We start from the raw sequence: 22,413 nt of genomic DNA on the forward strand, positions 1-22,413 counted from the left end.
GTCACTTCCTTCTTGCTGGCAAGTTCTGCCATCTGGGCCTAACGGGCCTGCCTTGCTCATGGGCACAACTCTGGGCATAGGCTACCCTGAGTTGCCTGGTGTTCCAAATCCCACAGTTTCTGGTACTGTGCAAAGCTTGCTGGAGCACAGAGAATGCAGAATCCAGAAGGCAAAGGCTAATGGCCATCTTTTAGATCCCAACGTTACTTCTCTTCCTGTTTTAATGCTAACTGGGTGAGAGGGTATCTGAAAATAAAGTTGATTTTAAAAAAAGAAAACCAAAACCTGCTTTCATAATCGGTTGTGTGTGTTGAATAAGAGGGAGAGAGACTGATAATAAGTCCTCTCTGTGTGGAGTGCTTTATCAGCCAGTGTTTAGTTACTATAATAAAATACTTGAGGTTGGAAGCCTTATTGATAAGAAAATAATTTTATTTAGCTTTTGATTATGAAGACTGAAAGTCCCCAATTGGACAGTTCTGTTAATTCAGTTTCTGATGGGCAAGTGTCTCTCATCTGGGTCACCACATTGTGACTGGCATCACAGAGGGTTGTATACATGAAGAAAAGCTCATATAGTGAGATGGGAAGACAGAGTTGAAAGGAACCAGTTTAGTCTTTTATTATCTATATCTATCTATCTATCTATCTGTCTATCTATCTACCTGTCTATCTATCTATCATCTATCCATCTATCTCAATTTATATGTATATTGTTTGTTTCTGAGACAGGGTTCACATGGCCCAAGGTAGCCTTGGACCTACTATATAGTAGATGAATGCAATGACCTTGAACTTCTGATCCTCCTGTCTCCACCTCATGAGTGTAGGAATTACAGGCATGAACCCCCAGGGTTTATATAACCCCAGGAATGAACTCAGGGCCTCATACATGCTACCCAAGCAATCTGCCCACTGAGCTACATCCCCAGACTGCAACCCTCTCTCCTGACAACTGAGGGTCCCGTGAGAACTACATTAATCCCTTCCAAGGACAGCGCCCTGTGTAACCTAATTACCCTGTACTAGGTTGCAGTTGCCTCTGAAAATTGCCATGCTGGGTGCCAAGATACCTGTGAACCCTGGGAAGGTATGCTCTTCAAAGCATAGCACACATAACCCTAATTGACCACTTTAATTCTTTTTTAGTGTAATAGCGCAGTCTCATTAAACACTGTGTCCCCACTCCCTCCTTTTCTACTTCCTCACTGGTGGCTTTGGTTATTCCAGGTCATGGAAGTGGGCTTATACAACATCTGTCCTTTTCTGCCTAGTTTGTTTCACTAGGCAAATCTTGTCAGAGTTTTCTGTGCTGTACAATGTGTCAGTATTCCTTTCCTTTCCAAGGATGGATAGCAGAACGCCTGCCTTACACTCGTGAAACTGAGGTTCAGTCCCCAAGTATTCCCTTGATCTGAAGACTGTGTTCCATTACCTACCCCTCTGTTACTGACATTTGCATTGTTTCCTCTTGTTTGCTGTTTTCATGAATAGTGTTGTAATTCACATTGTACAAGTGTGTGTTTGGATTATTCCTTTCAGCTCTTTGTGGTTGTATACTTAGAAGGGGAGTTGCTGGGTCACATGGCACTTCTCTTTAAAAAACAACAACAACATTTTTTTAGGTTTCTTATTTAATTTTATTTGATGTGTATGGGTGTTTTGTCTGCATTTATGTCTATGTACCACAAGCAGATGTGGATTGGAGAGTTCCTATCGGGAGGTCCAGGTGTCTGTGAACTATTTTTTGTTTTGTTTATGTGGTAACAAGGTCAAGATCTGGCTATGACAAGGTGGGGGGGACATAGGAGATGTGAGGGGGTAGAGAGCTGTATAAAATAATCACTGTGGGGGGAAAATAGGTAATAGCACCAAGGAAGGATTTTAGGATTACCAGTTGTGTCACGTGATTTGTGGTCATGAATTTAATATGAAAATTACCTCTGGAAAGCGTGTGTGTGTGTGTGTGTGTGTGTGTGTGTGTGTGTGTGTGTGTGTGTGTGTGTGTGTATGTGTGTGTTTCAATTTATCTCTGGGTGTGCATGCAGATCCCACTACACCGAGGTGGTGAGATTTACACCACTCCAGGGAGTAGGCTGGTTGGGTCAAAATTATTTTAATTGATTCTATCTTCAAAGTGACTTTACCAATTCATACTCCCCAACAGAATGTGAGGGTGCTGCCTGCATCTTCAGCAGCCCTGACCTGGGGCAAACTTCCTAGTCTGCATTTCTGATGGAATAAAGTATGACTTCTCATAACTTTGACTCACAGTCCCTTTAATTTGGGGGACAATATATCCTTTCAAAGGTTTGTGACTGCTTAGATGTCTGTTTATTTATTTTGTTTTTCAAGGCAGGGATTCTCTGTGGCTTTGGAGGCTGTCCTGGAACTCCCTCTTAGACCAGGCTGGCCTCAAACTCACAGAGATCTGCCTGCCTCTGCCTCCCGAGTGCTGGGATTAAAGGCACGCGCCACCACCGCCCAGCTAAGTATTTATTTTTTAGTAACTTTTGCCTAGTTTCCTGTGTGTTGTTTAGGCTTTGTGCTTTGTTGTTTTTTGTTTGTTTGTTTTTTGAGACAGGATGTCTTGCTATGTAGCCTAAGCTAGCCTCAAATTGAAATCTCCTGTCTTTGCCTCTTACCACTGCACTCACTAGCGTACCTCTCGGTGAATCTGTTGATATCTCCCTCAGCAGATTTTTGTATTAAGTGTCTTATTTCACAAGGTTTTCCAATTACTAATTATAAAAAGAGTGTTTTTTCTAATGCTTAAGTTTTAGATGTAACGGCACACCCAGGACATTGCATTTGGAATGTTCGCTTCCACAAACAGCCTCCACACTGCCCCTTTCAAGTCACACCCACATTTCTCTCCCTTCCTTGTCACCTCAAGCCTCATGTGATGGTTAATTTCAAATATCAACTTGACACAAACTACAGCCACCCAGGAGTCATTCGCTTTGAGTTGGTCTGTAGGCAGGTCTGGAGGGAGAGGGAAGTTGTCTTGGTTGTTGATTGGTGTAGGAAGACCTAGCCCACTGTGGGCAGCACCGTTCCCTAGGCAGGGGTCACGAACTATGTAAGACAGGAAAAAGCTACATGAAAGAAAGCAGGCAGTGAGCAAGGGCGCCTACTTTCTCTTTGCTCTTAACTGTGGATGTGCTGTGAGTTCCTGCCTCAAGGACTAACTGTGTGACCTGTTGATTTGCAAGGCAAATCAACCCTTTCCTCCCCGTGTTGCTTTTGATCAGGATGTTTCATTAAGCAACAGAAATCAAACTAGGACACCACTCCATCCTAATTCCAGTATCCAGAGCTCTGTTTTACATTTTTATCACTTTGTCATCTCAAGAATGTTCTGTGCAACCCCCAGAAACAGCTGACCTGACAAGGGTTAACTCTTGAATCCCAGGCTGATGCCTGGGAATCCAGCATGGGGCTGATCAAGACCCCCTGAATGTGGGTGTCAGTGAGGAGGCCTAGGCAATCTATGGGGCCTTTGGTAGTTGACCAGTATTTATTCCTGGCATACAAATGAACATTGGGTGCCCGTCCCACAATGAGAGATGCACTCTCACCCTGGACTCTTGGGGGAGGGTCTAGGCCCTGTCCTGGATGAAATGACAGACTATGGACACCCCCATGGAAGAACTCACCCTCCCTGGGGAAAGGAGGGGGTATCGGGTGGGTGGTGGGAGGGGGCTGGAGGAGGGGAGGGAAAGGGAGCGGGACATGAGATTGACATGTGAAGAAACCTTGTTTCTAATTTGAATTTAAATTTAAAAATAAAATTTTTAATAAATAAAAAAAGAATGTTCTGTGCATAGAGCCAACAGCATGTGACCTCCAGGGTCAATTTGTTCTTTAGATCAGCAGTTTGCTTCTTTCAGTTGCTAGGGTGTTCATGTACCCTACTTTGTTTAAACCATTCACTCACCGAGGAGTGTCTGGATTGTGTCCAACCTGGGCATATTACTAAAGAATTCACGGTGCATACTGGTGTGCAAGGGTTTTCACGAGAACCTAAATTTCACTTCCCGATAAGCATTCAGAGGTGTAACAATGGATCCTGTAGTGGTTGCTTGTTTAGCTTCTATTTAAAAAAAAAAGAGTCAAGTTGCTTTCAAATGAGCAGACCTTCTCCAGCTGCCACCTCCAAGGTACAAATGACCCAATCGCTTTATATACTGCCCAGTGTTTGATGTTGTCACTAGATTTTTGTTTGTTTGTTGGCCATCTTGATAAATGTATAGTGCTGTAGCTCGTGGGATTTTAACTGTCATTTCCCTAATGACTGAAGAGGCCGGGCATCTTTGTTGGTCATCTTGATAGATGTATAGTGCTGTAGTTCGTGGGATTTTAACTGTCACTTCCCTGACGACCAAAGAGGCCGGGCATCTTTGTGTGCCAACACAAAGCACATTCTGCTGAAGTATCTCTCTGTGTCTTCTGCACATTTTTTAACTTGATTCGTTTTGTTGTCGTTGTTGCTCCTGCTCGGTTTTAAGGTCTTCCGACGCTCTGGATATTAGTCCTTTATGAGAAATGTATTTTATGAATACTTTCTCCCCACATAAGATTTATCTTTCCATTCCCTTTCTCAAAAAGTTTTAAAACATGATGAAGCCAATTTACCAAGGTTCCCTCTTCTGCATGCCACTTCCAGTGTGAAGGGCAAAGCTAAGAACTTTTTGACAGATCCAGGTCACAGACATCCCCCCTTTTTCCCACTAAAAATTCTATAGTTTGATTTTTCTTTAAAAATTAACTCGAGGGCAGTCGCACACCTTTAATCCCAGAACTCAGGATGTAGAAGCAGACAGAGCTCTGTGAATTAGAGGCCAGCCTGACCTACACAGTGAACTGTAAGCCAGCCAAGGCTACATAGTAGAACCCTCTCTCCAAACTAAACAAAACAAAATCAACTCAAGTCAGGGCTGGCAAGATGGCTCAGCAGTAAACACATTTAGCACTAAGCCTGATAGCTTGTGTTGAGTACCTGGTGGAAGGAAAGATCTGGTTCTTGTAAGTTGTTCTCTGACATCTACACACATACACATAAAATTTTAAAAATTCATTAACTCGATCCAAGGGGTCTCTTTCTCTATTTCTCTCCTCCCACCAAACCCATTCTCTCCTTCCTTCTTTCCCATGAATGCCCAGTGACTCCACCTTTACTTTGGACATATGTGTGAGTGTCTATTTCTCTGTTCTCTGTTCTGTCCCACTGGCTCAAACTTGCATCCCTTTTCCAGTGACTCACAGACCTCATTATTGTAGTTATGAACCATCTTGAAATTACATTGGTTAATCCCCATTGATTGTCAAATCTGGGGGTGTGCATTTATAATTCCAGCTACAGGGAGGCTGGTGTAAGAGGATCACTTGAGCCCAGATGTTTGAGAGCAGTCTGTGCAAATTATCAAGATTCCATAAAAATGGCTCAGGGGTAAAGACACCTGCCATCAAGCCTGGGGACCTGAGTATGATCCCTGAGACCGACATGTTGAAAGGAGAGAAATGACATCCACAAGGTGTCCTCCGACCTCCACAATGTGTGCCATGTATGTGCACATGCACACACACACACACACACACACACACACACGCACACAAATAAAAACAATAAAAGACCCTCTCTCAAAACTATAAAGTAGTCACCCTTTTCAGAAATGACTGTCCCATTCTTGTTCTTTCACATTTTCATACAGTTTTAGAATAACTATTCTACACCTTGTAAAATCTCATTTACTTCATAAACTTTCTGTGTTCCAGAATCATGAAAACAGTCTTCTTAAAAGAAGCATTTAGCTGTGTGTGTGATCTGGAGTTTATGGTGAGGGTGAGGTAGAACCAATGTGACCTCATAATGTGTTGTTATTTCTTCCAATATTTTTGTTTTTTGGGACACAGATTCACTATGTAGCCCTGGTTGACCTGGAACTCACTCTGTAGACAAGGCTGGTATCAAACTCACAGAGATCTACCTGCTTCTGCCTCCCAAGTGCTAGGATTAAAGGAGTATGCTACCACTGCCCAGCATTCTTCCAATATGGTTAACAGAGTGTTCTATTACTCATTGGAAACACCAAATTCATCATATACTAAGTTTCCAACTATTTGTTCATATCCTCTCTCTCTCTCTCTCTCTCTCTCTCTCTCTCACTCACTCACTGTCTCTCTCTCTCTCTCTCTCTCACACACACACACACACATCATGTTTGTTGAGACAGAGTCTAACTCTGTAGCTGTTAACAGAGTGTTCTATTACTCATTGGAAACACCAAATTCATCATATACTAAGTTTCCAACTATTTGTTCATATCCTCTCTCTCTCTCTCTCTCTCTCTCTCTCTCTCTCTCTCTCTCTCTCTCACACACACACACACACATCATGCTTGTTGAGACAGAGTCTAACTCTGTAGCTCAGGCTGCCTCAAACTTACTATGTAGCCTAGGCTAGCCTCAAAATTGTGGGAATCCTCTCTAACTTCTGCTGAGTACTGGGATTATGATTGTAGACTACCACACCTCTCCTATATTATTTGGCAATCTTATAACTTCATTGTGGAATAATCCTTTACACTGTGTAAATTATGCTGTGATTAGTTTAATAAAGAAGCTGACTGGTCAATAGCTGGACAGTATAAGGTTAGGTGGGAGAACCAGACTAAGGACACTGGGAAGAAGAAGGGCCAAGTCAGAGGAGTGATACAGAGAAGAAACAGGAGGTGCATGATGAAAGAGAGGTAACACCATGTGGCAGAATGTAGCTTAATAGAAATGGGTTAATTTAAGTTGTAAGAGCTAGTTAGTAATAAGCCTGAGCTATTGCCTGAGCATTTATAATTGATATTAAGCCTCTTTGTGGTTATTTGGGAGCAGCTTCCAGGACACAGAAGTTCTGCCTACTAAATTTTACTAAAATGGAAACCAATCCTGAGCAAACAAAACCAATTAGGTCTATAATGATCTCAATCTTGCTTGAATTGCAGACTTAGGAAAACTAACACAAGCCCAACCACTAAGGAACTTACAGAGCAGAGACTTCACAATGGGACAAGCCAAGCAGCCATTGAGTCAACCCTACCCTTTGCTTTTCTTCCTTGCTCATGCTATGAGAGTCTCCATTGCTCCTGTGGTGGCTTTGGGTGGTCCAATCTACAAATCAGACACTTCAAAGTTTCGTTGTGCCTCGGTTTACCTTTCTAGCAGTTTTGAGGTCTGGTGGGATAAGTCTAGTCTTCTGCTTGCCCTCTTAGTGTGACTATCAGCCATCACTAAGACTCCTGGTTAGATAATGAATGTGTGTGCTATGTTGTAATATCTGAATGGATATCTGCATGATAGTGCAATTTCTTAAGATTGTCTACATCACCCCTTGAGGGTTTACCTTATATGATTTTCTTAATGTCTTTCATTTTGTGAGTTTTAATTGTTTGAAAGACGTTTTTTTTCTTTTTGTGTATCTTCCTAAATTGGTCACTGGTGCATAGGAACAATGCCTTTTCACACAATGTCCCTATGGTTCCTCCTGGAACCTCTCTGTAGTGAGTGGCTTTTAAAGACACTGGAGCTAAAAGAGAAGGAAGCCTGGGTCTAAACACAGGTCCTCTGGACCCAAATGTCCATTGCGTCACACATCCCCTCGACGCCAAGCAAAGTTCTGGAATGTGTCTGGATGGCAGATGGCAGAGCTGCAGGAGCTTTCCTGTGACTTCTGAGTGGGGACCTGGCAGATCCCAGAAGAGCTGTGCAGCAGCCTCTGTTCCCATGGGGTCAGCTGTGTCTCACAGGCTGGTCTGCAATGTCCCCAAGGTCCACATGAGCCCAAGAGTCCAGCCTGTCTCGAAAAACCAAAAAAAAAAAAAAAAAAAAGCCAAAGGACCATTTTTCAACAGGGTTGCTAAAGAGGCCAGGACACACAGGGCAAGGTGAGAGGTAAGGACGTGGACGGTAGAGCTACAGTTAGATAGGCAGCAAACAGGTTCAGGAAGAAAGGAGGCCGGCCCCCAAGGTACCAGGGTAAGTGCTGGTGTACTGATATGGGGAGGCAGGCAGGGGGCAAGAGGCTAGTGGTGGCTTTGCGGGAGAAGGTAGAGAACCGCGGACACTCTGCCCGCACTCGAGATGGGCTGGGGAAAGCCACCTTGTGCCAGATCCTTGGTTTCCCTGTTTATCTCCCTGTTTATCCCATTCAGATTTCATCATGGTGCCCGTAGGGTGTTCCATTCTAGCTCAGCTGTATCAGGAGGCTACAAGATGCATGGTTCATATCCGACACCTGCATCCTAGAAGAGTGTCACTGGCAAGAAGGGAGTGAGGGTCCCAAGGTGGGAACGATGAGAAGAACACCCCTCCTCCCACTCGGAGCACTCTGTTTAGTGTGACTTCAGAGGTTGGAACAGGGTCGATTTAGTGTCTTAGCTTTGTGACCTTCTGCACAGGGACAATAGTTTCTCCGGTTGTAGGATGCCTGCTTATGCAGATCTGGGGTGGAACAGTGGACGGTTTCACGTGGCACCTGAAAATAATCTTCAATAGTGATAAATCACAGGCTGGAAGTTGTATTTCTCTCCTTTTGTCTCCAGTGCTGATTACATAAGGAAGTCTCTGGCTCCTGTGCTCCTGGTGCAAGTAACAAAGCACCCCAATTAAAAATGAATAAGGAGGCCGAGCAGTGGTGGCGCACGCCTTTAATCCCAATACCCAGGAGGCAGAGGCAGGCAGATCTCTGTGAGTTCGAGACCAGCCTGGTCTACAAGAGCTAGTTCCAGGACAGCCTCCAAAGCCACAGAGAAACCTTGTCTTGGGGGGGGGGGATAAGGAGCGATGAGATGGCTCAGTGCCAAGCTCAAGGGACTGAGTTCGAACCCCAGGAAAAGAGACACCTGCAAGTTGTCCTCTGACCTCCACACGTGAACATACAATAAATTAAAATGTAATTTTTAAAATGAGTATAATGCCTGAGCTCACATAACCAATTCAAGGGGAAGGCAATTCCAGGGACGTTTTAAAGATTCCTGTATTCTCTCCCGATCCGCTTGGACTTGGATTTTTAGACACATTCCCTCATGACTACAAAAGGGCTGCCAGAGCACTGGGATTCATACACACAGGTGACCTTATCTGAAGACATCGAGAGTGAGTTACATAGAGGTCTGTTTAAAAACGCTTTGTCTGGAGCGGTGACTCCTCATAAAGGGGGTGATTCAGTCACTCCAGCATTGCACAACCGTCACCATCACCCGCGTGCAACGCCTCCAAGCGATGATAAAGAACGCATCACTTCAGCTGTGCTGCGAGGTGATAACCAGGCACACTGTTGCGTAACCATCTCTAGACCCTTTCGACTTGCAAAACTGAAACTACCCACGGAGCAGCTCCGTCCCCCACTTCACCAGACAGCCACATTCTGTGTGCTCCTTCTATGAACTTGGCTTCTAGAAAACACCTCATAGAGACCGATGTGTGTCCTACACGTCCTTCTGTGACTTCGCTCAACCAACTAAAGCTTCCTCCACACTGTGGAGTCTGACAGGACTCTCCTTTTTTGCAGAGGTGAATAATATTCTGTTGTATGTGTCTACCACTTTGGGTTTTAATCTGCTAGTTCCTTGGTGAACATGTTGGGTGTTTCTGGGGTTTATTTAGTCTTTAAATGTGGAAGTGAAACTTTCTCAAAAGCTCCGAGGGGCCTTCACTTAGACCTCAGCAGGCAGAGCTGGGTCAGGCGCCCATATGGCGGCCAAAGGCAGGCTGGGAAAGAGACTGCTCCATTCTAACCTCTGAAGACAGAAGAGGTTCTTCTGTTGGGAATAAGGTGTAAGGTGGGTGTTGCATAGTTTCTGGAGCTGGTGGCTGAAATGCCTCTAAGTAGCCTAGCCTCAAAACGACTTCCATGGGAATAGAGCTACACCTTGTTCTTTTTTTGAGTGAGGATCTCAAACAGAGCCCAGTCTGGACCGGGCTCTTGCCTCAGCTTCCTGAGTGTTGGCATTACAGGTGTGAGCGGGCCAGCACAGCGTTGCTGGTAGTGTTGCAGCTGTTTATGTGACACGATAATGAGTATATCATTTCTCTTAGGAGGTCAAGATCAGCCTGGGCAATGTTGAGACCTATTGTTAAAATATCTTCCCAGAGGGAGATATACACATATCTACTAACTTCCCAATGACAAACCATGATTCCACCAAAATTGACTCTGGGAAACCAATGAGTGTGGCAGGCTTCATTACAGAGCATAGGTCAGGAGTTATCCTACAGGGCGTGGGTGCTCCTTCACCGAATAGGTTGTGCCTGGAAGCTTTTACCTGGGTCCAATCCTCGGGGCACATATAGTAGATTGAGAGAATCAACTCTTTTTTTTTTTTTTTTTTTTTTTTTTTTTGGTTTTTACGAGACAGGATTTCTCTGTATTGTTTTGGAGGTTGTCGGTCCAGCCCGGCCTCGAACTCACAGAGATCCGCCTGCCTCTGCCTCCCGAGTGCTGGGATTAAAGGCGTGCGCCACCACCGCCTGGCTGAGAGAATCAACTCTTACAGGTTTTGCTCTCTGCCCCTCTACCCGCCACACCACTTGCCAGACACAAATAAATAAATGTTAGAAAAAAAGTTTTAAGTAGATTTAAGAGTTATGTTGGTTTTGTTTTTAAGAAACTGATTTAAGCCAGATGGTGGTGACACACCCACCTTTAATCCCAGTACAAGGGAGGCAGAGACAGTCAAATCTCTGTGAGTTCAAGGCCAGCCTGGTCTACAGAGTGAGTGCTATGGCTGTCACATGGAAAAACCCTGTCTTGAAAAAAAGAAAGAAAAAGAAGGAGGGAGAGAGGGAGGGAGGGAGGGAGGGAGGGAGGGAGGGAGGGAGGGAGGGAGGAAAGAAACTGATTTAAAGAAAGGAAGTTAGGGAAAGCTACACTGGAGACATGAAAAAATGAGGAGAAAATCCTGAAGGCAGTGACCAAATGGTCTGTTTGGGATGCAGCATGGGGCGTGCGAGGTTTAAGTGAGAAGAACACGCAAGAAGACGCAGCTCAGTGCCCAGAATAAAGAAGGAGGTCTCTCAGTCTCTCATTGTCATCACTGGTTTCCCTTTAAGCAAAGGCAGTCAGAGCATGGCGATACTCTCAGCTCAGCGCAAATGTCGGAAAAACAAACAGTCTTTTTAGCATAAGTGCTCCCCATGCCATGTATGGGACTTAACTGTCAGAAAACCATTCGGTGCTGACCTGAAACTCACTTTGTTTTGAACCTTCTGTGGGCTTTCCTACTTGTGTGATTCCTCTGCGATGAGAGAGGCTAGGACAGCTTGGAGACCCTGAGGTGTCACAGGGCTGCTGGCCCTCCATCTAGGAGCTAGACAGACATAAGACATGGAGGGGCTCCCAAGAAGCTGTGCACTCCTGCCTCCGAGTAGTCCCAGCCGTGGCACCAAGCTCAGTTCCACTCCTTACACAGCCTGGGGACAGCCACCAGGCCTCTCCAGTTTCCTACTTCCCTGTCTCCCTCCTGGCTGTAAAAGGGAGAGACCACAACAGCCAACAAGCAGGGTATATCACAGACAGACAGACAAGTGGAAACATGGGAATTAGCTCTCCAAAAGGGAAGTCTTATTTATCAGGGACCTGGGCCAGAAAAACATGCAAGTTTTCAATTTAGGACTGCCCACTTCCTTCTCCTGGATATACTGAACCAGACCCAGGAACTGCTCTATCCACAGGAAGGTAGGAGCCTGAACTTTGTGCCTATGGCCAGCTGGCATATTCTTTGTCTTTCTCAGGAGTCTTTACACTCTCATATCACACACATGTTCCTATATTCATGTCACACTAACAACACACGAACACACAAACTGCATACATCACACTCACACACACACACACACACACAAGTGTCAGTCACTGGAAAGTATGACTGATGCCTTCCATGTGCCAGCTCACGTGAGACAAGGGATGGGATCTTCAAACCAAGAAGCAATCAAGCTATGGCCCATCTCCCTGAGCCTTGCCTTCCCTGGCATCCTGGGGTTGGTTCTGCCTGCAGCGTCGCTGGGGAGAGTGGCATTTAAACGGAATGTGACCTATCACGGCAGGAGACAATCAGTCTCCAGGGAAGAAAAGCCTTAGCAGTCCACCAGTGTCCATGTCTGGAAAACGGTGGCTGTGATTCACACCAAAGCCAAGGAGAACAAGATTCACGGGCCCAGGGTCTCTCCTGCCTGCCCATGGCATGACTTAGCCCGTTACTCCCACCAGAGCAGGGTGACACAGACACTGTCTAGTGTTTACTCATGCACTCTGTGTGCCCTGAAAATATGGTGTATGTGTGTCCTTCTCACTAGAACCCTCAAGGGCAGAAAGCTGGTCCCCCTTGGTGGAGCCATGTAGACACATCGAGACACTGACGGAAGGCTTGGGCAGTTCAGTCCAGTGCAGCTACTGGGCTCACTGCTCACCCCACTGGTCGTCCTCCAGGAGCACGTAGAGCTCTGGAGGAGGTGAGGCTGGGTCCCTCATTTCACGGCAATGGCTAGCAGTGGGAAGGAGGCTGCCCATGGCTCCCTCCTCTGCTTCCTACTTATCCCGGTGGCTCTCACAAGGACCTGTTCGAGCAGGTCTCCCACTCAGCTGTCTCTTTGATGGCCACTAGCCCCTTAGCACCTCTTCCCTCCGGTATCATGGCAGGTGCCTTGCTCTCAAGGTACCAAAGCGCAAGGCACCTGCCTTTGGAACCCCCCCCCCCAAAAAGACAGCTTTCCAGAATAAGTTCTCCACTCCATAGCCAAGCCCAACACCTCTCAACCAACCAGTGTTCAAATATGAAGTCCCTTTCTTCTCCTGGAGCCGATGCCTAATCTATTCCTCAGCATGGCCAGAAACAAGGATGCACACCATGTGGGGCAAAGGAAACACACGACCCAAATCACGGGCTGGTGCTGGGACCACAGCTCGGTTGGTGAAGTGCAAGTATGAGGACCCAAGTTCAGTCCCCGGTACCCTCAAAGGGCTGGGCATGGCAGCCTGCGCTTGTAATGTTAGCCCCGAGGAGGAAGAGACACGGCCCACCCTGGGTGGCCCCTGACCAGGCAGCCTGGCAGAATCAATGAGTTCCAGGCCAAGCAGGTCCATCCCTGTGTCAAATACCAAGGTGGATGGCATTATGAAGAATGATACTCCGGCCTCCATCAGAGTATGTGCGTACCCGTCGCCACAGAAATGGTCCACAAGGAGACCCCCAGTCTGCCATACTTGCCTTACTGAGCATCGCATACTCTTTCCAAGTTGGGGGCCAGGGCTTTGAGCTGTGCAGTTAAAGAAGGGAGAAAGGACGAACGCTTCCTAGAGGACAAAACTCTTCCTGGCTTCCATCGCTTCCCCTCCTTCCTACGTCGCAGGTGGAGGGGAAAATGGAGAGAGGCCAACGGGGCCTCCTCTTCAAAAACTGCTTCCCTCCCACAGCTCCTCCTTCGTACCATAAAGTCCAGGCCCCGGGGAGAATGGAAGAGCATTAGCTTTTGAATATGATAGTACACTATGTGAAAAGAGACATGGGGAAATCTACCCGAGGCTTGCACAATGGTGGGCCACCTTCCTCTTTCGCTTCTGGGCTTCCTTCCTAATTAAAAGCCCAAGAGAGATGGAGAGAGTCCCCTTCAGGCCACTCCAGGTAATGCAGGTGCATGCGCATGCGCATGAGGGGGTACATATCCCTGTCTCCGCAGCATGGGAGGAGACCGTCTTCAGGAATGCAACAGCAATGACACAACCTTTGCCCATCAGGACAGTTCCGTGATGTGACACCCTTCTTGTGCCGAGAGAGAGGAAGAGGTGGCGGAGGGAGGCAGGGGGGAGAGGGGGCGTTTGGCTAGTAGAGTCGTGGTCTCTGAGATGAGAGTGACCCAGGGGCTGGGCACCCCTCCAGCAGTCCTGCCCTGGGTCTGATGGGCTGCTTTTACGACAATAGTTAACTTTTTTATAGCTATTTCTCCCGAAGCAAGCTAAATCACATCTGCTAGGGCAGACATCCAGGTCCAGAACGGGTAGATGGAGCTGCCAGCCCCAGGCTCTGGCGGGCAGGCCTTCCTGCCGTAAAGCTGTGTCTAATAGGAAATCCAGGCTGGCATGCAGGGCGCGGGCAGCTGGCTGCTCCCTTTATGGGCTCAGACCTAGGCAGACTCAGCCTTTTCTCCTGTGCCCCTACCTAAGTCTGGTCAAACCGTGTCCTGGAAATGATAGGAGGAGGAACAGAGCCTGTTGTCAACGCTGATGACAGAGAACCGTGAGGGAGGAAGGTCGAGGCAGGCAGCTGTGACCCAACAAACAAACAAACTAAGAAGCAGGGCCAGCAGGGCGGTGGAGGCACATGCCTTTATTTCCAGCACTCTGGAAGCAGAGGCAGGTGAACCTCTGAGTTCAAGGTTAGCCTGTTCTACAGAGTGAGTTCCAGCACAGTGAGGGTTACAGGGGCCAGGCAGAGGTAGGCATGGGACCACTCACTTCATAGGACCAGTTGGACCAGGCAAGATCGCCACGGAGATACTTGGTCATAGAGTGTGCTGAGATGAGAAAGCAGAGGGAGAATGTGGAAGGGACTTCATCCTTGTCCCTTGGGTGACAGCACGGGCACCTTTACTGGAGCCACCGTGGCCAGAGAACATAACCTGATGAGACGCTCAAAAGACTCATAAATTCCATCAGACCCTGACTTCAGACTGTGTGTAACGCTCTGGGCTTTCCAAACAAAACAAGAAGCCTTCCCTGGTGAAGCTTCTTGGGGAGGGGCAGGGCAGTAGGGAGATTTTATGGCTGATCATCTACCCACCATCACCCAGTATAGCCTTAGCTCCCCGTTCCAAGATCCACTCACCATCCCACCCCTCCTGAGACGTCCACAGAAAGAGAGCACCCACCTTCTTCATCTTCCACCTTGGAGCCTGGTTCTGGTCTGGGGACGTGCCTTCTTTCTAGAGAAAGCTGGGTCAAGCTAAGCAACCTTGACCACCTGCAGAAAGCCCAGGCTAAAAGGTTACAGCTAAACACAACTTGGTCTGATAGCATCTAGCTTTTCCTGGGGTGAGGGGGAGGGGAGTCAAAGGGCACATAAAGCATGACCACAAGTCCATTTTTAAATCACCACGAGAGACAGGGAGCTGATGTCCAATTTTACAGCGTGGTCTGGAGATGGGCGGGACTGGGTGGCGCAACACAGTCTGGGGCTGGTGAGAACTCTTAACCACAGTTCGGTGCTCTAAGATCAAGGTCTTCCCCTACCTACCATTTGGCTGACCAAAGAAGGTATGGTCCCTTAGGAGCATCAGATAAAACCTACAGACATGCATAAAACACATCTATAAAAAACGCGGAGTCTATAAACACATGTGAGGGACAAACTAGCAGAACTAAGAAAATAAGTATGGATTCATTAACTCTGACCTCAGCCTGTGCAACCCAGCTCCGCACCCAGGATACCAAACGTGCAGCCAGGTGCAGTGCTTCCAGGTCTGCACCTCTCCCGAGACCCCGCCTTGGAGCCAGGAAAGGCCTGACTTGTGTTATGAGCCCCGCAGTGCTTACTGCCAAAGTCCTCCTATGCCAGGTCAGCGGTGTTGCCTTTCCATATACACAAGACATTCCATCCTTGCTGCTAACGAGGGCAGACTTTGGAGCCTGAAAGAAAGACCCCTTTCCTTGCAACAGCCAACAGCCTTCTCCCGGGCCCAAGCTCGCTTGATAGGACCCCAGGAATCTAGACAGCAAGACAAGAAGCTATGCCATTACCACAGTGGGTTTGCCCCTGTGTCTTCTTCTCTTCTTTGATTTATTTGGGTCAGGGATGTTGTCGAAAGCAGATGTAACAGGTATTTTGTGGAAGAAGTATGGGAACCCCCATGGGAACCACCGGAAGATGAGGCCACATGATGGTTAGGCTCTTGGGAGTCAATGATTATAGACAAAATAGGAAATAGCTTTACCTCACGTTACTTTGTTGAAACACAGAGCTTCATGAGGTCCTGGCATCAGTAGATGACTATCGAAGCCTCTGGAGATAGACTGTGGTGTAGACCAGAGAGAGTGCGGACCATGCTGCACAGTCCCATCTACCTAAGAAAATAAAGAAAAGGCTTTTCTTGGTACCTAAGGGTTTCTTCACTCGGGAACTCAAGAGACACAGGAATGGAAGGTGACGTTGGTGCCAGTAGGTTGGTCAGAATCCCACTGGACCTATTTGGAGTCAGCAGCATCCCCAGGCATGGTCCAACCTGAACCCCTTGAGACAAAGTGGGGGTGAGGCTGGGCACTGCACTAATGGAAACCCTAAATTGGCAGTGGGGCATCAGAATGTAGGTGGCAATGCGTACGTGCCCTCACTTATGTCTACAGAACGTCCCAGTGAGGTGTGGTGATGGGCCCAGGATGAGAGATGGAATAGAGGAACATGGAGAAGGCAATGGACTTGGAAAGACTGGGGGTCGAAAAACTGCACATTCAGTGGGGAAGGTGGACATCTGAGCTTGCCCTTGAGGGTTTGGAGGATTGAGTCATAGCAATAGAAGCCAGGACTTCTCAGGTTGAGAGAACACCTGATCGGGAGACATTGAAAATGTCCCTTCATAGAATGGGCATTGCAAAGTCTCTACAGAAATATTACACAGCTCTGATCTGGGGAAGTGTCTCAGAGGGTAAAACATGCTACAGAAGTGAGAGGAGCTGAGTCCAAATGCCAGAACTCAATATGAAGCTGACATGGCCATGCACATCTATAATCCCAGCACTCCCATGGCAACATAGGAGGTGGTGGCTGGAGAATCCCCAGAAGATGATGAGCCAGTTAACATGCAGAACAGTGAACAGTGAAGAGAGCTTGACCCAAGAATGGTGGGAGGCAAGGACCTTTACATGTGCGCTATGGTATGGGGGGGGATTTTTGACAGGACCTGTCTGAGAACTGCAGGAGTCCGTAGGGTTGATCTGGGATCACTAAGGAATCACAGTCGGATTCTGGGGCTGGATTCCTAAAAGGCATTTACTGAAGGCAGAAAATATCCAGGACTGCAGGGTGCACTTCAAAGTATCAGAGATGGGAGGGGAAAACACACACCAAAAAGTAGCTGGGCTGGGGGGACTATATGGTCAGGGGAGGGTCACTCTTGGCCAGGAGGAAAGTCCACCCAGAGAACACAGACCTGGGGGGGGGGGGGTCATAGAAACGTGGCCTTCATCGTGAGCAGAATGTGTTGAAGGGGACATGGGCTGATGGTTCCAGGAGCCATGGGAGCAGGTATGAGCAGAGGAATCCTCTCTGTGCCTATCTGCCACCTACCCTCTGAGTGTCAACTTCTCCGTTGGGTGCAGGGAGGACCATGGAATCTCAGCCTGGCAGTTTCGACTGCTTAGAAAAGTCAAAGGAAGCCGGGCGGTGGTGGCGCACGCCTTTAATCCCAGCACTCGGGAGGCAGAGGCAGGCAGATCTCTGTGAGTTCGAGGCTAGGCTGGACCGACAGCCTCCAAAAAACAATACAGAGAAACCCTGTCTCGTAAAACCAAAAAAAATAAAATAAAATAAAGACTCAATGGTGAGAATTTGTCTAGCATGTACAAGGCCTGGGTTTGATACCCTCAGCATAGGAAAAAAAATGTCAATCTATAGATAGTTCATATAAATAACTCTAAGAGACTAGGTAATGGTAAAATGTTTGCAGAGTGGTGAGTTTGAAATCTTTTTTTTTAAACCCTCGCTTCTAATGTAATTTATTTAATTGTAGTTAAGCTGTTAATGATATGTCTATCAACTGGCTCACAAAGTCCCTGAGAATTCAGTAGTTTGTTCTCACCAGCGCATAGACGGCAACTCCAGACCACTACCAGTGACACCAAGGCCCATGCTCTTTGCACCTGCTTAACACTGACAAGACAAAAAGGCCCACAGGCTGTAGGTAATGGAGTTGAGATTTGAAGCTATTAATAGTTCAGCCACAAAGCCAAGTACCTCATCACTATCATTTAGATAATCATCACTGATATTTTCCGTAGACCTATTTACCACTGGTGGGGGCTCAGGTGTGTGTAAAAGAGCCCAGAATGCCTTGCAGGGCTATCCTGTCCCATACCTAGGCCACTTGAGAGCCGCTAAGCCCCTGGCATAGCCAACATATGTTCACTTTCTGCAGAGAGCAGACCTACCCAGGTCACCCACAAGCCTGGGGCTGTGTGCAGACTCGAACCCAGACCTCCACAATCATCCACAGGCAAGGTATGTTCACAGCTCTGTCTGGTGATCTACACTCAGTGGATCTACAGGAATCGCTACTGCAGACAGCTAAGAACTCTCCTGTGTAGGTAGAGCTTGCTGCTGTCCAGACCCGGGAGGGACATCTAGCGAGTGCCACCTGCACCCAAGTGCCCTGACCAATATGGTTGCTGCAGAGGACATAGCTCAATTCTTAGAGAGCTAATGTAGTATGCAAAAAGCTGGGATTCAACATGCACCTCCACATACGGGAGGAGGGATGCATACCTGCAATCCCAGCACTGGAGCTGTAGAAGCAGGAGGATCAGAAGTTCGAGGCTACCTTCAGCTACATGGTGAATTTAGAGCTGGCTTGGGCTACATGAGATCCTATCTCAAAAGAATAAATGAAAACAGTGGGGCTGCCACTCACCCGTTTTACAAGTTAATATCTAAATACTAAAATTTGGCAATTTTACACATTCGGTTCCTTAGTTGTAAGATGGCTGTTTAAGTGCTCATTAGCCATATTTGATTACTGGGGGTCGGATGGGAGTTGGCATACCATACAGTGAAAACCTATTTCTATCAGCATAGAAAATTCTACTGGAGGGCACTGGATCCAAGAGGAGGGCAGATAAATCAGGAGACATCGCCTTGACCTTCAGGAACTGGGCCAATGGTTGTCAGTCTCCGAGCTCTCGGGAGTCCTGCCCGTCCCAGGTCTGCCATCTTTTCTTCTCCCTCTGTCCCAACCCTAGCTCAAGCTGTCCCAACCCTAGCTCAAGCTTCCCCACCACCACCAGCCCCTTGATTCTTCCCAGCTGCCTGGCCAGAGAGGCCTGTCTGCAGCTGTCCTCCACCAACCCTGGGGTGGAGAACAGTGCTTGTGGGAACTTGCCCGACCTGACCAGGAGCCAGCACTCGTGGGAGCAGCCCAGCCTCCAGCAGTTGGCCAGTGACTGTGGCCCAATATGGGTGGAGCTTAAGAAGACGCCCTTCTGCTTGCACCCCAAACATGAGCTCCCAAAGACAGCTTTGACAACAGGGACCCAACATTAGGGAAAGAAGAGGGCTGGGGTAGCCAGCCAGGGTGCTGGAAATGGATCTCCATGCCTTTTGCAAGCCAGTAGGGGCCAGGCACTTCGCGTCTGTCTCGGGCATGTTTGATGCACCCCAACATCCTTTCATGTCAGAGATACCCTCTGCCAAGCACACCATGTGCTGTTTGCTCAAGGGTTTTCCTTTTATTCATTTTTTTAAATTTGTCTCATTAAACTGATTCTATGCAGGGCAGTAGAGCAGAAGGAGGCCAGCGAAAGAGCAGTGCGGTGTAGTTTATAGGGCGGGGGCGGGACCGCTGAAGGCAAAGCTCTTTGCTCATCCACCCACAAGCCAAAACTGGGAGGTTCACACTTGAAAACCTCTTCGGGTCTTTATAGGATTGGTGTATACTTCTTGTGGATAAACATAACATCCTTCTACTATCTTAATGGAATCCAAGTAGACGCCTAATAGATCCCCTCAGAAGCCACAGGGAAATCATCATAGAAATTCAATAGTTATTCATAGAAATTTAGAGGCCCAGTGGCCCCTCCACAGTTCATGAGTGAACACACACACCACACACACACACACACATGCACCGTGCCCTCCAGTGGAAAAACAAATCACCTTGAAACTGACCAAGCTTTGGGTATTTCTGTGGACTGAGCAACCCAAACAAGCAAAGATCTCCATGATGGGTAGATAGACTGAATTCCCTGCTGTTGTGGGAAGAAGAGGCTAAGGATGGGGTCTGACAGCATCCAGGCAAGATTTGTCTATAAGGCACACTAGAGGGAGGTGACCAGCCACAGAAGTGCCCATGTGCAGCCTGTCCTAGGCATATGGCCTGAGGCAGCGGTGAGGTCCTCGTAGGGTGTGGAAGAATTTGCCAGCTATCTGTGCATTGCATCTCAAGTAGTAAGGCTTGCTGTGGTCCTTCAGAACCATGCCCTACCCTGGCTGAGCTTCATAAACATCTGGGGATGAAGGTCATCCAATAACCTGGTTGTTGAGGAAGTTCTGCCTCTTCAGGAGGGGGCTTTAGCAAACTTCTTAAGCAGACTGATCGGTGGGGACATCCTTGTGTCTGACTGCGTACCATAATGTGCAGCTTCCAACATTCCTGCATGCCTTAAAGGCTGCATGAACCCCAGCATTTGGGAGAAGAGCATCATTTTAGCTCCTCCAGAACAAAGTAGATACCCAGTGTCCTTGAGTGACGCCATCCCTGGATGCCAGTACATCAGGTGAAGGCAGAAGCACATGAAGCCACGGCAGTGACCCTAAGAGGCAGATGCATTGGGATTTTGTATTTAGGTTCTGGGAGCTCCTTAGAGACCCAGTGCAGGGAAATAACCTTTCAGATGTGTGTTTGTTAAGGCAATGTTTAGGGAAACACTTGTCTCAAGTGTGGACTGGTCCTTTTTTTTTCCCAATCCCTTCTTCTGCTTGCTCTCCAAGTATCCTATTAAGTCACATGTCTATTTCATCCTTAAGACTCTCCAGCATTATTTACTGGATGTTTTATATTAAATAATAACTTTTAATTTTCAAGGTATAGTAGTAGTATACTTGAAATTTTTTCCACCTGTCAGTAGACACTTTAACACATATAGATGAACTATCTGAGATTTGCTTCCAAATACTAGGGAGTGGGAGGAAGGAGACATGAACTGAAATTGGTGAGCAGGCACTGTTGAGCTTTGCTGGTGACTAAATGGAGATCTACCACACTGTTCTTTATATTTTGTATTTGTTTAAATTTTTCTAATACAAAAACACACCTAAGCAAGGCACGGTGGTACACAATTTTGTTTTCCTTTTTTTTTTGTTGTTTTGTTTTTTGTTTTTCAAGGCAAGGTTTCTCTGTATTGTTTTGGAGGCTGTCCTGGAACTCGCTCTGTAGAACAGGCTGGCCTCGAACTCACAGAGATCCACCTGCCTCTGCCTCCCGAGTGCTGGGATTAAAGGCATGCACCACCAACGCCCAGCTGGTGGTACACAATTTTAATCCCAGTTCTCAGAAGGCAGAAGCAGGCAGAGCTCTGCAAGTGAAAGGTCAGCTTGGTCTACACGGAAAGTTCCAGGGTACCTAGGGCTACATAATGAGACCCTGTCTCCATTAAATAATAAATGTGGTCTCTCTGGGTCAGTGAGGTTACAGCAGTAGAGATTTTGTGACCCAGGGATAGTTGCCAAGGTCTGCAAGCCCTTTTGACTGTCTCATCTTAAGAAAGAAGCTACAAAAGGCACCCAGGCTTAGGCCAGCCCAAAACAGAGGACTCTCTGGCGAGAAGTGCTGAAGCTGGGGACCTTTCGGCTAGTGGCACTGTCCGTGAATGGACCACAGGATGGTCTCATGTGTGAGCTAAGTGCTCTGGGGTGATTACTGAACACTGAAACCCACACTCCAGAGACGAGCAGAAGGGCCTCAAACAGTTATTTAGATCTACTCCCCCAAATCCACTGGCCAGCAGAAAACATTCCAGATAATTTATCACTATGTGACATTCAAGAACTACGTCTGGATGCAAAGATGACGGCACCTATGTCTGTGCTTGGACAAGAATAGAATCTGGGCTGCCTGACACTCAAGGAGTCTGGATCTATTCCCAATTGGTTCTGAGTGTTCCTCTTGGGCATCCATCCCCAACTAGAGGGTTGGCTGGTCCTGTTGACAGCACAGAGACGTGCCGTAGGGACTGAACTCACACAGAGAAGAGCCCCCAAGTTTAGCGGACGATTAAATTGATGGACTTGAGGGCACTTGTTATTAAAAGGACCTCCTGGCAGAATGTGGACGATAGTTCACTTTCACTGTAACACGACTGAAGATTAAGAAGGCTCGGCTCCTCCTTGATCCTTGGAAATAGTGGTGTTTACCTAAGAACACCATGACTGTTAGAAGGCTAAGTTTGCTGAGATTGGGAAGATACTGGGGGTAGTATGCCTGTTTGTATGCAACCGAAGATGAGATTAGAACATTCTACTTCCTTCAAGATCTGCTTATTTTTCTCATAGCCCTCAGGCAGACCTCATACCTCCCAGGTACCTCCATTATGTGCAGTTAAACAACTAAATGGGTTGACGGGTGTGAGATAATGCTGGCGATGGTTATGCAAGGCCCATTAGAGGA

The 22,413-nt window shown here is 47.3% G+C and overlaps 1 long non-coding RNA gene across 1 annotated transcript in view; it reads right to left on the bottom strand.

Moving 5' to 3' along the window:
* LOC110342629 overlaps positions 1 to 22,413 on the bottom strand; it is a 55,168-nt gene that overhangs the window by 15,594 nt on the left and 17,161 nt on the right. Inside the window, exon 2 of the long non-coding RNA XR_005870833.1 lies at positions 15,976 to 16,105. This is a non-coding gene — a long non-coding RNA (uncharacterized LOC110342629). The remainder of the gene's footprint in view (positions 1 to 15,975; positions 16,106 to 22,413) is intronic.

The sequence above is a fragment of the Mesocricetus auratus genome, unplaced genomic scaffold (genome assembly GCF_017639785.1).
Source record: "Mesocricetus auratus isolate SY011 unplaced genomic scaffold, BCM_Maur_2.0 Super-Scaffold_100024, whole genome shotgun sequence".
In the NCBI taxonomy this organism is placed as follows: Eukaryota; Metazoa; Chordata; class Mammalia; order Rodentia; family Cricetidae; genus Mesocricetus; species Mesocricetus auratus.